Source organism: Sturnira hondurensis, unplaced genomic scaffold (assembly GCF_014824575.4).
Source record: "Sturnira hondurensis isolate 20B ecotype Veracruz unplaced genomic scaffold, ASM1482457v3 Scaffold0000780, whole genome shotgun sequence".
Lineage (NCBI taxonomy): Eukaryota > Metazoa > Chordata > Mammalia > Chiroptera > Phyllostomidae > Sturnira > Sturnira hondurensis.
In genome coordinates, this window is record NW_028073411.1 from 12,014,576 (window position 1) to 12,027,149 (window position 12,574).

Below are 12,574 nucleotides of genomic sequence, written 5' to 3' on the forward strand. Positions count from 1 at the left end.
TACTAATGCGGGCACTCCACGTCAACTTCAAAATTTCCGAAGTGCAGAGAGCCAAAGGGAACCTTCCTTGTACTCCTGTTTTCCAGCCTCACATTTTCCTCCCCAGAAACAGAAACTGAAATCAGTTCCTATGCATTTTTGCAGAGTTCTACGCACGGGCAAGTCTGTGTGTGTGTGTGTGTGTGTGTGTGTGTGTGTGTGTAAAACACCAGCAATGCATCCTGAATACACTGCCTGACGTGTGATTTTCACTTTCCAATATACCTTGGAGAACTTTAATATCAGTCACAGAGCTGATATTTTTAGCTGGTTTCACAATATCACGTTGTATCAATATACAGGTCACAACACTTATGTCTACTTCCCAAATCACCTAAGCCTCAAAAACTTAGCTTTACCCCAAATGTTGGCACCCAAACTTACCTGGCAGTGAAACGGACTTGAATCAATATATGCCGTATATCAGTTTGTTATAGTTTTTGGTTATGCCGCTTCGTTTTCATAGCATTTGCTTCAGAAGCGCGAATGTACGTCGATCACAGGGTGTTAACCAGGGTCTGTTGGAAGCGGAGAATATATCATACATGACCGTATTATTTTACTAAAATGAAAAGAGAAAAATCTCCTTTCTAAGTCAAAACTGGACCCAGATGCCGTGGGTAGCAGACTGTGGAACTTGATTGTGCTTTATCTCACCTGCCCTCTATTGATGGACATTGTAATCGCTTGCAACATTTGTTCTAGTAAACAATGCTGACACATGTGTGATTCTACACCTGTGTGGATTATCTCTAAGGCAAGTTCTTCAAAGAGGAATTCCATGCATGCGAGTGTTTGGGTGTTTATACTTTTCTTAGTTTTTACCAAATTCCTTGTATGCTCCCGCCAGCATTGTTTCAGAGCATCCGTTTTCTCTGTCTGTCTGCTTCTCATGCCTGCAGAGTACCTTCCACTCCCAGCCATTCTGTGCTTCATTGGCTGGAACTCTTCATCAGCCAGGGCTGCCTGTTCCTGATTTGATGACACTTGCCGACAATGAAAACCACAAGGGTTTAATGATAAGAGAGGAGCAAATGGTGCCGAGCCTTGTTTGAATATCAAGTGGATGTGGCTGCAGCCTCATTCTCAGAAGACAGGCAGCCCAGGCACACTGGATGAGGGTTAATGATGAAACCACGTGACTGATCTTTTAACCAATATGCCAAATACGAGGGTGTGATGACATTGCTGGTTACCACGATTTATCTGAGATGAAATGATTGTGCCATTTATTGTTTTAGCAACTACAAGAGTATCTTTGGTGAGCTGGGATTATTAAATCAGATCACATGGCTGTCTAGGCAACAAAGCTTACTTACTGTGGGAGGAACATATTGTCAGGGAAGAACCTGGGTTCAGATCCTGGCTCTGCTGCTTCGTAGCTGTGTGAGTTTAGGCAAGTCACTAGACTGGTCAGAGATTTGGTTCTCTCACCTGTTTGTTTAGAGAAATAAGGCCCACATTGCATTACTGTGATTATTATTATGAGGCTAAGTAAGAATAGTGGCTACAAGATACCGTGTGTGTAGTAGGTTCTCATTAAATGGCTGGTTTTAGTTTGGGGATCCTAAGCCTTGGAGCTTTTCGATGCCTGTTAATATTTTAAGTCTCGCAATAAAACGGACAACTTACTATATCAGAGCTGTTGGAAAGATTGAGTAGAACACGCTCAGGGGAGAACGAGTGAGTCTGGAGGAGAGGAAACACTGCGCAGGCGAGGGGTGCTGCGTGGCTACCAGGGGCCCTGATCAGCTCAGAGACAGACTTTGAGTGACTTAATCTAAAAGTGAGCAGGCCCGGGTAGAGCCTGCAGCATGGGTGTGTCTGAACTCGGGACAAGGGCTGGGCGCCGTCTCCAACAGAGACAGGGACAAAGGGCCCTTTCTCAGGCAAGCCCCCTGCTGGTCTTAGTTATTTTGAAATGTGAGGGTACTTACGCACCGGTACCACCCATTATTTCTACCCATGAGCTCTCAGTGAATGAATATAAAACAGGGATTATCCTTCCAACTAACCCATTTTTCATAATGTTAGGCATCAACACTAAATGTATACTAAATAACTGGAGGCCTCACTTTCACCCCGAGTCCTGAGTCACAGAAACAAGTTTGTGTTTCTTGAGCCCGTGGACCAATTCTTTACCCTGGAACTGAAGGGAAATAACACCAGGGATGTCTTCTTTGACCAGCTTTAGTGCGCTGGTTAAAGGCACTCAGGGGAGCCAAGCTGATGAGAGTCACATCTCACCTCTGCCACCGACCAGCGGTGTGGCTTTGGACAAGTGACAGAAAGTCTCCATCCCTCCCTTTACTGTTCTGTAACTGTACAGAGTGTGACAGTATTACTAAAATCAGCCTCAAGGGGTGATTGTTAGGATTAACCAAAAAACAGAAGAAAACAAAGTATACATTGAACTTAGAACAGTGCCTAGCACATGATAAGCACCGTGTAAATGTTCGATGACACTATTCCTTCCCCAGTCGTTCTTCATGATGCGGGACAGAAAATCAAGTAGTCCCCGAGAAGAATGTAAAAGGGCAGCGTGGGTGGGTCTGTGAGGATCCGGAGACATATCTAGAAGGAATGATAAGAGAGGGGTGGGGAGAATGTTTTAGGCTGAGGGAATGGTGCGTGCGTGCCAAAGTCCTGTGGCTGAAGTCGAGCCAGCATAGCTCCAGTGCAGAGGAAAGAGAGGCAGCAGGTGTGTTCACGGTCCGCCTCGTACAGGTGATACCACAACCTCAGGCAAGGCGTGGCCCACCCGTATCACCACCTGGGGGCGGGGGGGCGGAGCGAGGAGCGGTACCTGCAGGGTACGATCAGCTCCCAAACGCTGTCACACTGACCTCCCCTGTCCATGCTAAACTTGCGGAAGGGAGAAAAAGAAGCTGTCGGGGTGCTGTGGGCTAGTGTGTGGTTTCAGTGGGGAGGAAGTGCATGGGTGGACTGTCCCGTAATATCAGCAAGGCATCCAAAGTGCGGAGCAGGAGCCAAAGCCCACCCACCTCCCGCCCTCACACAACCAACGCCCAGCGGAGCCTTCTGAACTGCATGGCACTTACATTTATGTTTGCAATTTCTTTTCTCATTTTTTCTCAGATAACTTTTTAACTTGTTAGATTTTTTTCAAAAATGTGGAGACAACTCCACCTGCTAGAAAAAAGAGACTGTGTGTTGACATAGGAGTCCTTCATCACCTGTCAGTACTTTGCTTTGTGACTTGGAGAGAGTTTCTAATTGCTGCCCTCCCAGCCCACCAGGCCAGTGGTACTTCAGGGACCTTAACAGACGGCTGTGGGAATCTGACAGCGCTGCGGCCCTTCCCTCCTCTCCTCCAGGCACAAAGGCGCACCTCTCTACCTACGTTTCTCCGAGGCTGCACATCCCCGCAAGTCTGCCCCTGGAGCCCTTCTCCATTCTCAGTGTTCCTCTAGGCTCTCTCCACCTTCATTCTTGATTTCTATGTTGAATATCAGCCCTCCTTTAGGGACTTCACCATGACCAGTGCAAAGAGCAGCGGTCTGAGGGTAGAAATCTCGCATGCATAGCTTGCCTGTGCCACTTAGTGCCTCTGTGATCTTGGGTGTATTTTCGGTTCTTCCTGAGTGTCAGGTTTATCTTTGGGATTCTACCTATTGCTCATATCTTTTTTGTAAGGGTTAATGAATTCCAGCACCCCAGTGTCTGATATGTGCATGAGAGTTGCAATTATTAATGGCTTCCTCTGAGTCTCACATCCACATACACTGAGGATGTTAGATGAGATGATTGCTAGTGCTTTCCAGGTCACAAGTTTTCTGATTCTTGGCCACCAACCTACCCAATACCTTGGGCTCTCTGTTAACTTAGTCTCCCTCTCTCTCTGTTAACTCCAGCCCCCTGTCTTCCAAATGCAACAGACTGAGCTCTGAGCTTTGTGAGGACCAACGTGTTAGATGCTTGATAGGTGCTAGTAGTGCTTTTCAACAGCAAGACGGAAATGACCCATGGCAAGGAAAAAGCGTGGATTCTGAAACTGTAAATGCTAAGTCCCAAGAGAGAACATGCCTTCCTGAATAATAAGCCTGGGAAAGAGGTGACCTTTCAGGAGTTGGATCAGAGGACAGTAGACTGTGAAAACATTTGAGAGTATTGAGCGTCCCTTTGGGATTTGCTCCCAAATTCCTCCGGTGGCCTGCTGAACTATTTTCAGCCTAGGATGCAGGTTTCATTAGCATCACTGAGGACTCCCCTGGGTCTCCTTTTCACTGTGCAAAGAAATGAGCATCTCCCAGGAAGGCAGGGCACAGTGATGGAGAGTGAATCTACTTCAGTGCCAGGGGACCCAGGGCTCTGTCCATCTGAACTCTGCAACTTACCTGCTGCGTGGTAAGTTGCAGAGTTGAAAAGATGACTCATCCTTTGTATTCACCATTTCCCTAATTTATACGTCTGAGAATAATATCAGATATTTTTTTCGGGGTGCTTTAAAGATTACATGATACACTGCTACCAATATGTGTTCACAAAAATCGCACAAGATAGAAAGATAGGTTTTGTATATATTGGTAATGATTCTGACTGCATCAAAAATTAAATAGTTCGTATCCCTAGCCAGTAGCCGTGTTGGTTTGAGCATCATCCCAGAATGCTAAGGTTGTGGGTTCAATCCCCAGTCAGGAGCATATAAGAATCAACTGATGAATGCCTATGTTAGTGGAACAACAAATCAAGGTTTCCCTTTCCCTCTCTTCCTCTTCCTATAAAATCAATCAATAAAAAAGTTTAAAAATTAAATACTTAGAAAACAAGAGAAAGCAGTGTATACAAGGGTTACATGCATGGCCTTATGAAAATCTGGCTTCTACCATTTACTAGCTGTCACCTTGGGCAAGGGTCATGACCTCTCTGTGCCTTGTAATTTTCATCTGTGAAATAGACATAATGATACCTGTAGTTCTGAGGATTAAATGAGCTGATTTACATAGAACAGCAGCTGACATATGAAAAGTACTGGATATGATACCAGTTTTTTTATAGGTCTCATAGAGTAAGAGGTGAAAGTGGGTAGAATTTGAATTTGAATTATCAGCCCCAACAGTGTCAAGCGTATGGATCAGCCTTGTAATTTCTTGTCATTCTTTTCATGGTTATAAAATAGCTGCTTTTATAGCACCAAGTGCCAACGCTTCATACAGGACAACCTGAAGCAGGAAGGCAAAAGATGAGAGCCCATGGGCTTTCTCTTCGGCAACGTGGTTTTTTTTATCCCCAGAAATCTTACCTTTTATCTCTCTTTGGCCAGAATTGGGTCACTGGCTAATGTGAATAGGATTATACAACATAAACAAATTATGATTTACCTTTCAGAACTGGGCAAACTACTTCTGGAACCAAATGAAAATACTGTTAACAAGGAAAGGGGAAACGCTTGTTTGACAGTCAACTAGCAGCACCGAATACACCTTTACCTCAGAAATAATTATGCAGAATTCAGAGAGTAAGTGGGTTTGCCAAGACCGCAGGTCCTGGGATTGTCAGATTCTGGGAAGGAACACAGATTCTCTGAGCCCACGTTGCTTTGTCCATTATCACTTATTATTTTATTGTTGACTAGAAAGATCTATGAAGATAGAGTGTATCATTTTGGAATTTAGGCATGATCGGCCTCTGTTGTAAAATGTAAATGTGATGTTACGGAGGAGAAATAGAAACTTCAGGTAGAATCTTCAAGCCTGGAATCATGACGTAATTCATTCAAATAGCAATTGTTAGGTAGTATTTTCACCTATCCATCTGCCTATTCATCCATCAGTTCATCCATCTATCCATCCGTCCATCTATCTATCCATCCATCCATCCATCCGTCCATCCATCCAGATCCCTTCATTCACTTCATTCATGCATCATACATTCTTACATCCTTTTACCCATACACCCTTCTATATACCCACCTTCCTTCTTTCTACTTTACCAACTTTACCTTATTTCTTCCCTTCCTCTTTCTGTCCTTCTTTTTCTTCCTTTTTGTTACTCATAAACTGAGCCCAACTTATTGCCTACCTCTTTGTGTTAAGTGTTAGAGACTATAACAATGAGAAGGGCCTATTATTTGCCTCCAAGAAGTCCACATTCTGTTTGAAGACCAGAAAATTTCAATACAGCATATCCAGTATTAACTGGGGCTCCCAACCTGTGTATCCAGTGCCCAGGTCTTAAGGGGCCTTCTTCGTTGGGCAGACAAGAAGTAGTCTTGAGACCAGCAGGGCTGTGCAGGTTGTTTAGTGCATAAGCCTGAGGCCCAGAGGAGCCCTCACTTCTAATGAGGCTGTTCTGACATCAGCGTAATGTCTTTAGGATGAGCAAAACTTTGTGCAGTTCTTCAGATGTTTTAAAACACCAAGTACATTTTGCAAAGCAATTTCCCCTGAATATTTAAAATTATGTTTTATTTAAGGGAAATGACTTTCATAAATTTCTGACCCATTTGAGCTTTATATCACTGTAATATTCTTTAAGAGCCAATTCGTGTCCAATACAGCTTTCCACCTTGTTTAATGACTTTTTAAAATTCTCTTTTTTTTGCAATCAAAACTGTATAAGCCAATTCGAATGCCAAAGGGTTCAAGTTCAGTTCAGAGTGCTGAAGTAAGAATTCTGAGAGAATTTTAAGTTGGCAAAATGAGTTCTACTCATCCGTATTCAACTCCAGTGATTAACCCAGTGTGGGCAGACTTACTGTGGACAGCACTGGAAGTTTGAATAACTGGACTTTTTAGTGAATATTTAAAAACAATGTAAGCACATCTTGCCTTATACATATCTGACTTGCTCTAGGCAGAGAAGCTAGTCTTATGTTTTTAATTCTGAGCAACTGAGAAGGAAGAAAGGAAAACCAATTACGCTAGTCTTTATTATATCTTATTTTAATCTGATCTCATTTAATATCTGTAATAGTCCGGGGAGGTTGATGTTATCTCCATTTTCCTAATGAGGAAACTCAGGCTCAGAGAGTTAAATAGCAATTGGGAATGGCAGAGAGGAGGTTGTCAGGTCTTCTGAACTCGAGCTTCAGGGCCTTCCGGGGTTCTTTCCTTTCTGTGCCTTCCTTGCTCCATGGACTCTCACTCAGGTGTGGCTGAGAGCGTCCTTCCAGGCAGTGTAACAGGTACTGGACATGAGCACGTTACTTCACTTCACCCCTGCCATACCCCTCATTTATAGGTTTGGGAAATGATGCCTCTGAAAGGTAAACAACCTCCTCCAAGTGACAGAGACAGAGTCAGGCCGACTTGGGTTTGAATCCTGCCTTTGCTACTCAATCAGTTTCTCCATGCAGCTGTAATAAATGACCCTAAGCTTGGTGGCTTAAAACAACAGGAACCTATTCTTGCATAGTTCTGGAAGCCTGAAGACTGAAATCCAGGGGTCAGCAAGGCTGTACGCCCTCCAGAGCCCTCAGCGGAGAGTCCATCCTTGCCTCTCTCTGCCTCTGGCTGCTGTTGGATTTTCCTGGCTTGGGCCCCTCTCTCACTGGTCTGCTTTCACATTGCCTTCTCCTCTGTGTCTTCTCCTCCTCTGTGTGTTCTAACTAGGACATCTGTCCTTTGATTTAACACCCCACCCCCCCAGATAGTCTCAGAGATCCCTTCATCTTGATTGTCTCAAATTGATCCCATCTGCAAAGACCCTTTTTCCAAATTTGGTCACATCACAGGTTCTGGAGGTTAGCTCTGGACACATCTTTTTGTGGAGACCACTCAATAGTTGATGACTTTGGAAACTAAAGCCATCAACTGCCTCAGTTTCTGTCTCTGGAGAATGATACTGTCAACAGTTCCTGGCCCAGAGCATTGCAGTGACAAGTAAATAGTAGGATCAATCCTTTGGGTTGTTTCAGCACCAAGTCTACTCAGTGCCTAGGACCCTCATTGCATATCCCACCCAAGTCACAATAACAGGCTTTCACAGCAACACAGGCTCACAGGCAGGTGACAGGTGTCTTTTATTATGCAAATGAGATGAGTGAACACTTTACAAATAAAAATTAGCTCCCAGACTTTGACTTGGAATGCTCTCCTGCCTTGAACTCTTCTCTGCCCCAAGATTAGGGAGCCATCCTACAAGCTCAGTCACTATTCAGGAGGTATCTTCCCACAGAAACAGTCTTCTGCCTGTGGACTCAAAAGACGATAAAGGCTTTTTTCTGAACTTGTCTGTGGCTGGTCCACAAATAAATGCTCCTGACTCACATCTCCACCTGCAAACCCACAGTACAGCCTCACTTGTGTAGGCAAGTATGAGGGTTCAATGACCAGGAACACTTTGTTTTTACAAACTTTTGACAGCAAAACCTTTTTCTAAAAAGGGTGAATCTATATCCTGGTGGGTCCACTGTGAGTCACCTCTGTAGCTCAAGTAACCAGGTTTATAGCAGCGACAAATTGCCCCAATCTCTTCTGCCCCCTCTTTTGGACCTCTCTTTGCTTTCTCCCTTTGCCTCCTGTTTTCTTTATCATTCATCAAACCACTATCAACACCCCCTCGTATGCCAGGACCTGGATTCGTCCCAGGGGGTACACAGTATGGACTCACATTCTAGAGAAGAGAGAGGAACAGAGACAAATGGGTCACCCTCTGATGTTACGAAATGAAGGATGTAGAGACTTCTGGAGCAGTGTAGCTGTTGGAACACGGGACACGGGGAGAATCGGCACTGGCTCACACAGAATGTGGCATTTGAGTTTGGTCTTGAAGAAGCGAGAGGTACAAATAGGGTGGAGATAACTGTGTACAAATGCTCAAAGGTTCAAAGGCAAAAGGCTAAATGCCATGTTTAGGGAGTGCTGGGTCTTGTGGTGTGATGAGTGCAGGACCATAAGAAGGACCAGAACCTGGAGGAAAGACCAAGCATGTGACACGGAAGTCAAAGGCTATCACCAAAGAGTCTGAAGCCACAGATGGGCGGGGACAGATCCAGGTTTTAGAAATGTCTGTCTGCCTTCATGGAGAGGATGAATTTCAAGGGAATTGGCCTGGAGTCAAGGAGACCAGTGATGGTGCTCTTGGTTCTTGTTTGTGTTTCCTCTATGCTGGGCATTATTCTAAGCATATTAAATACATATCTACTAGTTTAGCCTTCACAGCAAACTTAGAAAGCACGTATTCCTTCATTTGGCAAAGGGAGAATGAACAGGTTGTCCAAGGTCACCCAGCTAATATGTGACAGAGCTGGAATTTGCACCCGAAGGGCTAGTTCCTGAAGTTAACATCCAAAGTAGGTCCAAGACAGAGAGTGGGAAAGAAGAGGTGGAAGTTCTAACAGAGAGTGGGAAAGAAGAGGTGGAAGTTCTAGGACTTGGAGCTCTATTGGTGGGGAGGGGCGAGAGAGGAAATGGGGCTCAATCCCACCCAGATTTCAGATTTGGCTGTCTGATGTGCTCTTGGCTCACATCTGTCTTCCCTGCACTCTGTCACCTAAGCAAGTGCTGTGCAACCAATGCCCCCAGGCCTGAGGTCCTTAAATTGGGAGGCGGGTGTCTATGACTCAGTTTACAGAGTGGTTTGACATCCAGACCCTGGAAGCAGATTGCTGAATTTGTATTTCTGCTTCTCCCTTTGAAGTTCCCAGCTATGCAGGACATGACTGGTACACCAGCATTATCTACTTGTTAGGGATTCAGAATTTCAGGCACCACCTCAGACTTTCTTAATCAGAATTTGCAATTTACTGGCTGATTGTGACCTACACAAGTTAATTCCCAGGTGCATATGTTTGGGAGGAACTGTCCTTTCTGCATGACTTTGAGTAAATTATTGTTACCCTCTCAATCTCTGTTTCTTCATCTGTAAAATGGGGAATAATAGTATCTTTATTATAGGGTTATCTGGAAGAATACTTATTGATTGTTTAGTTCAAGAGCACAGAGAAAACCTCCAAAAATGCTTATCTTTACTGTTACTTAGTTCTGATGAGAAGGCCCAATGTTTGCACGCCACCTTACAGGTTACAAAGCACAAATCCATCACTGTAGTTGGTCATTACAACAATCTTGGGAAGCAGATGAGGAATCTGAGGCTCTGAGAGATGGTGTGATAGGCCCAGAACTAGGCTTCAAAGTCAAGCAAAAACGTTCCATTTTCAAAGGGAATCAGTTACATAGTTTTCTTTATTATCTTTGGACAGAGCCACCTTTACAGTGGGGAGAAAGAGGAGACAGATCTGCCAAACTCATGTTCTAAGTCAGCAGACTTTTGGACACATTCTCAGTAGACAACCCATCAGCCTGTCAGACCTGAAGTGACCCAGAAACACTTCCTGGTGTCTTTGGAACTCAAGACCCATCTCCACCTCTTTCTCCTCTTCCGTTCCTTGGAAGCCTGACCTGCATGGGCCACATCCAGGGGTTCTCTCACCCTGAGCTCTGGGTGGGTTTCTGTGACAGGGAGCTTTAGCAGATGGTGGTGGTGGGAAGTGATGGGGTGTATGTTTCCTCAAACTCTTTCTTGCTTTGCTCAATGTTAGCTGCATCCTTGAGGCCACTGTTGGGCAACTCTGTCCTTATAATTATTCTCGCTGTGGCCCAGCACCTGCTCTCAAACGTGTCCTTTCAGACCTACCATTGCCAGCAGCTCTGTACTGCGTAAGCCCCTGCTACTCCAGCAGCATCCCTTATGCTCTTTACCCTCTCCCAGCCCTCACCTACTACATGCTTCTGCTATGACCTGTTTTGAATGAGCTGTGTGTCCCCTGCCATGACCTTAGCGTATGGAGTAGTGGTAGAAGGCGCCTCCATTTTCCAGAAGGAGGGCTGAATCTCAGAGAAGGAAGTCAGGCTTCCACTGTCACAGAACCAGTTAGTGATTGCGCCAATCTAGAACCCAGTCACATGAGTCCAAATCAGCATCTCTGCATCACTGACTCTCCCTGAAGCAGCACGTTCTACCCCACTGTGTGTTTCTCTATAATGGGTGCCCTCTCCCTAGAGCATCTTCCAATTCACTTTCTGACGGCCACATACATTAATAAAAAAAAAAAACACAGCTGCCATGACACCTTTAAAGACTGACCCAAGCAGAAATAAATCTTTCCTACCTCTGAGAACCCACTTACACAAGATAACATACCTGACGCTTAACATGATAAACAAAATGTGCTTGCATTTGTTGCTGTTGTTCTCTTTATATGTCACTTTTACATATGTTGAAGTCCTGAAATTTGACTTTAGTGAGCGTGTGTTATTATACCCATTTTATAGGTGAGTAGGATCCAGAAGGACAAGTTTCCGTGATTTTCTCCGAGATTATTCAGCTGGTAAATGGTGTCACTGGTAGTAGAACATTAAGTTTTAGTTGTGAACCTTGCTGCAGGACAGTAGGAGGAGGCTCGAAGTTTGGGACTGCACATCTCTGTAACTCCCCTAAACTAACTCACTCACTACTGACATGATCTATGGCCTTGATTTCCTTAGAAATAATGGAAATTTGACAATACAGTTTAGTGGAAAGAGGAGCTATAGACATGTGTACAATCTTGGGCTCCAATCTGGGTTACCACTTGTTAGCTATCAAGGGACAGTACCTCTGAGGCTGTTTCTTTCTCTGCATCACAGAGTTTTAATATTAATATGATAGACTAAAAATTTTCCCCAATATCAATTTTCCTCTTCCTCCTTGGGAACAGAGAATTGTCACTCCGAACACAGATGGTTTCTAGCCATTCTTGTAGCCTTGACAAAGTGTGGGCCAATAATATACATGCTAACTTTCCATACGTCCCGTTTTGGATTTTTTAAGACAACTAGTCTTTTAAAACTAGGTGCACACCCTTTGCCCTCATACTTTGTCCTTTCATCTCCTTGCTGGGTGTAACCCAAGTGTAAGGGCTGGAGCTAAAGCAGTCATTTTAGATAATGAGGAAACCTTGAGAATGGAGGTCACACCCAGGGAAGTCTGCATTCTTGAAACATTTTTAGAGTGAAATCAACATGTGAGCCCACTTTCTGTCTTAAGAATTGTAACGAGAGAGGAATAAACTTTTGTTTTAAGCCACTATTATTTCTGGGTGGTATCTCTTACTGTTAGCCAAATCTCGCCTTAATTGTACAATACTTTTCATTTAGGGTCACTTTAAGTACTGGATATATGTCGTTCAGTGTTCCTGACACATGGTGAACAGCAAGTAAGTACTTGTTGTTAGTATTATAGTATCACCTAGTTTGGCACACATTATTTAGTAAACTATTGATAATTTTATTAGATAAAATTCATGTTGCAGGCTGAACCTTGGAAATACAGCAAACCTTGGCTGAAAATTTTTTTCATGCTGTTCTTCATGGAGAGAACAAAACAGTCTAGCAGCCTTAGGTAGTGTGCGTCCTGGCCGGATGACCCAGGCCATGCCAGTGATAGACCATTTTCTAGGGCTGGTCTGTATTTGAGGAGGTTTTGACTGCTTTTCCTATCCTGATTGGCTAGATTAGGGGGGCAGAAGGCTGGGGTTCAGAACCCCAGTGTTCTACCATGCTTTGGCTTTATAGTCCTATGGATAATTTCA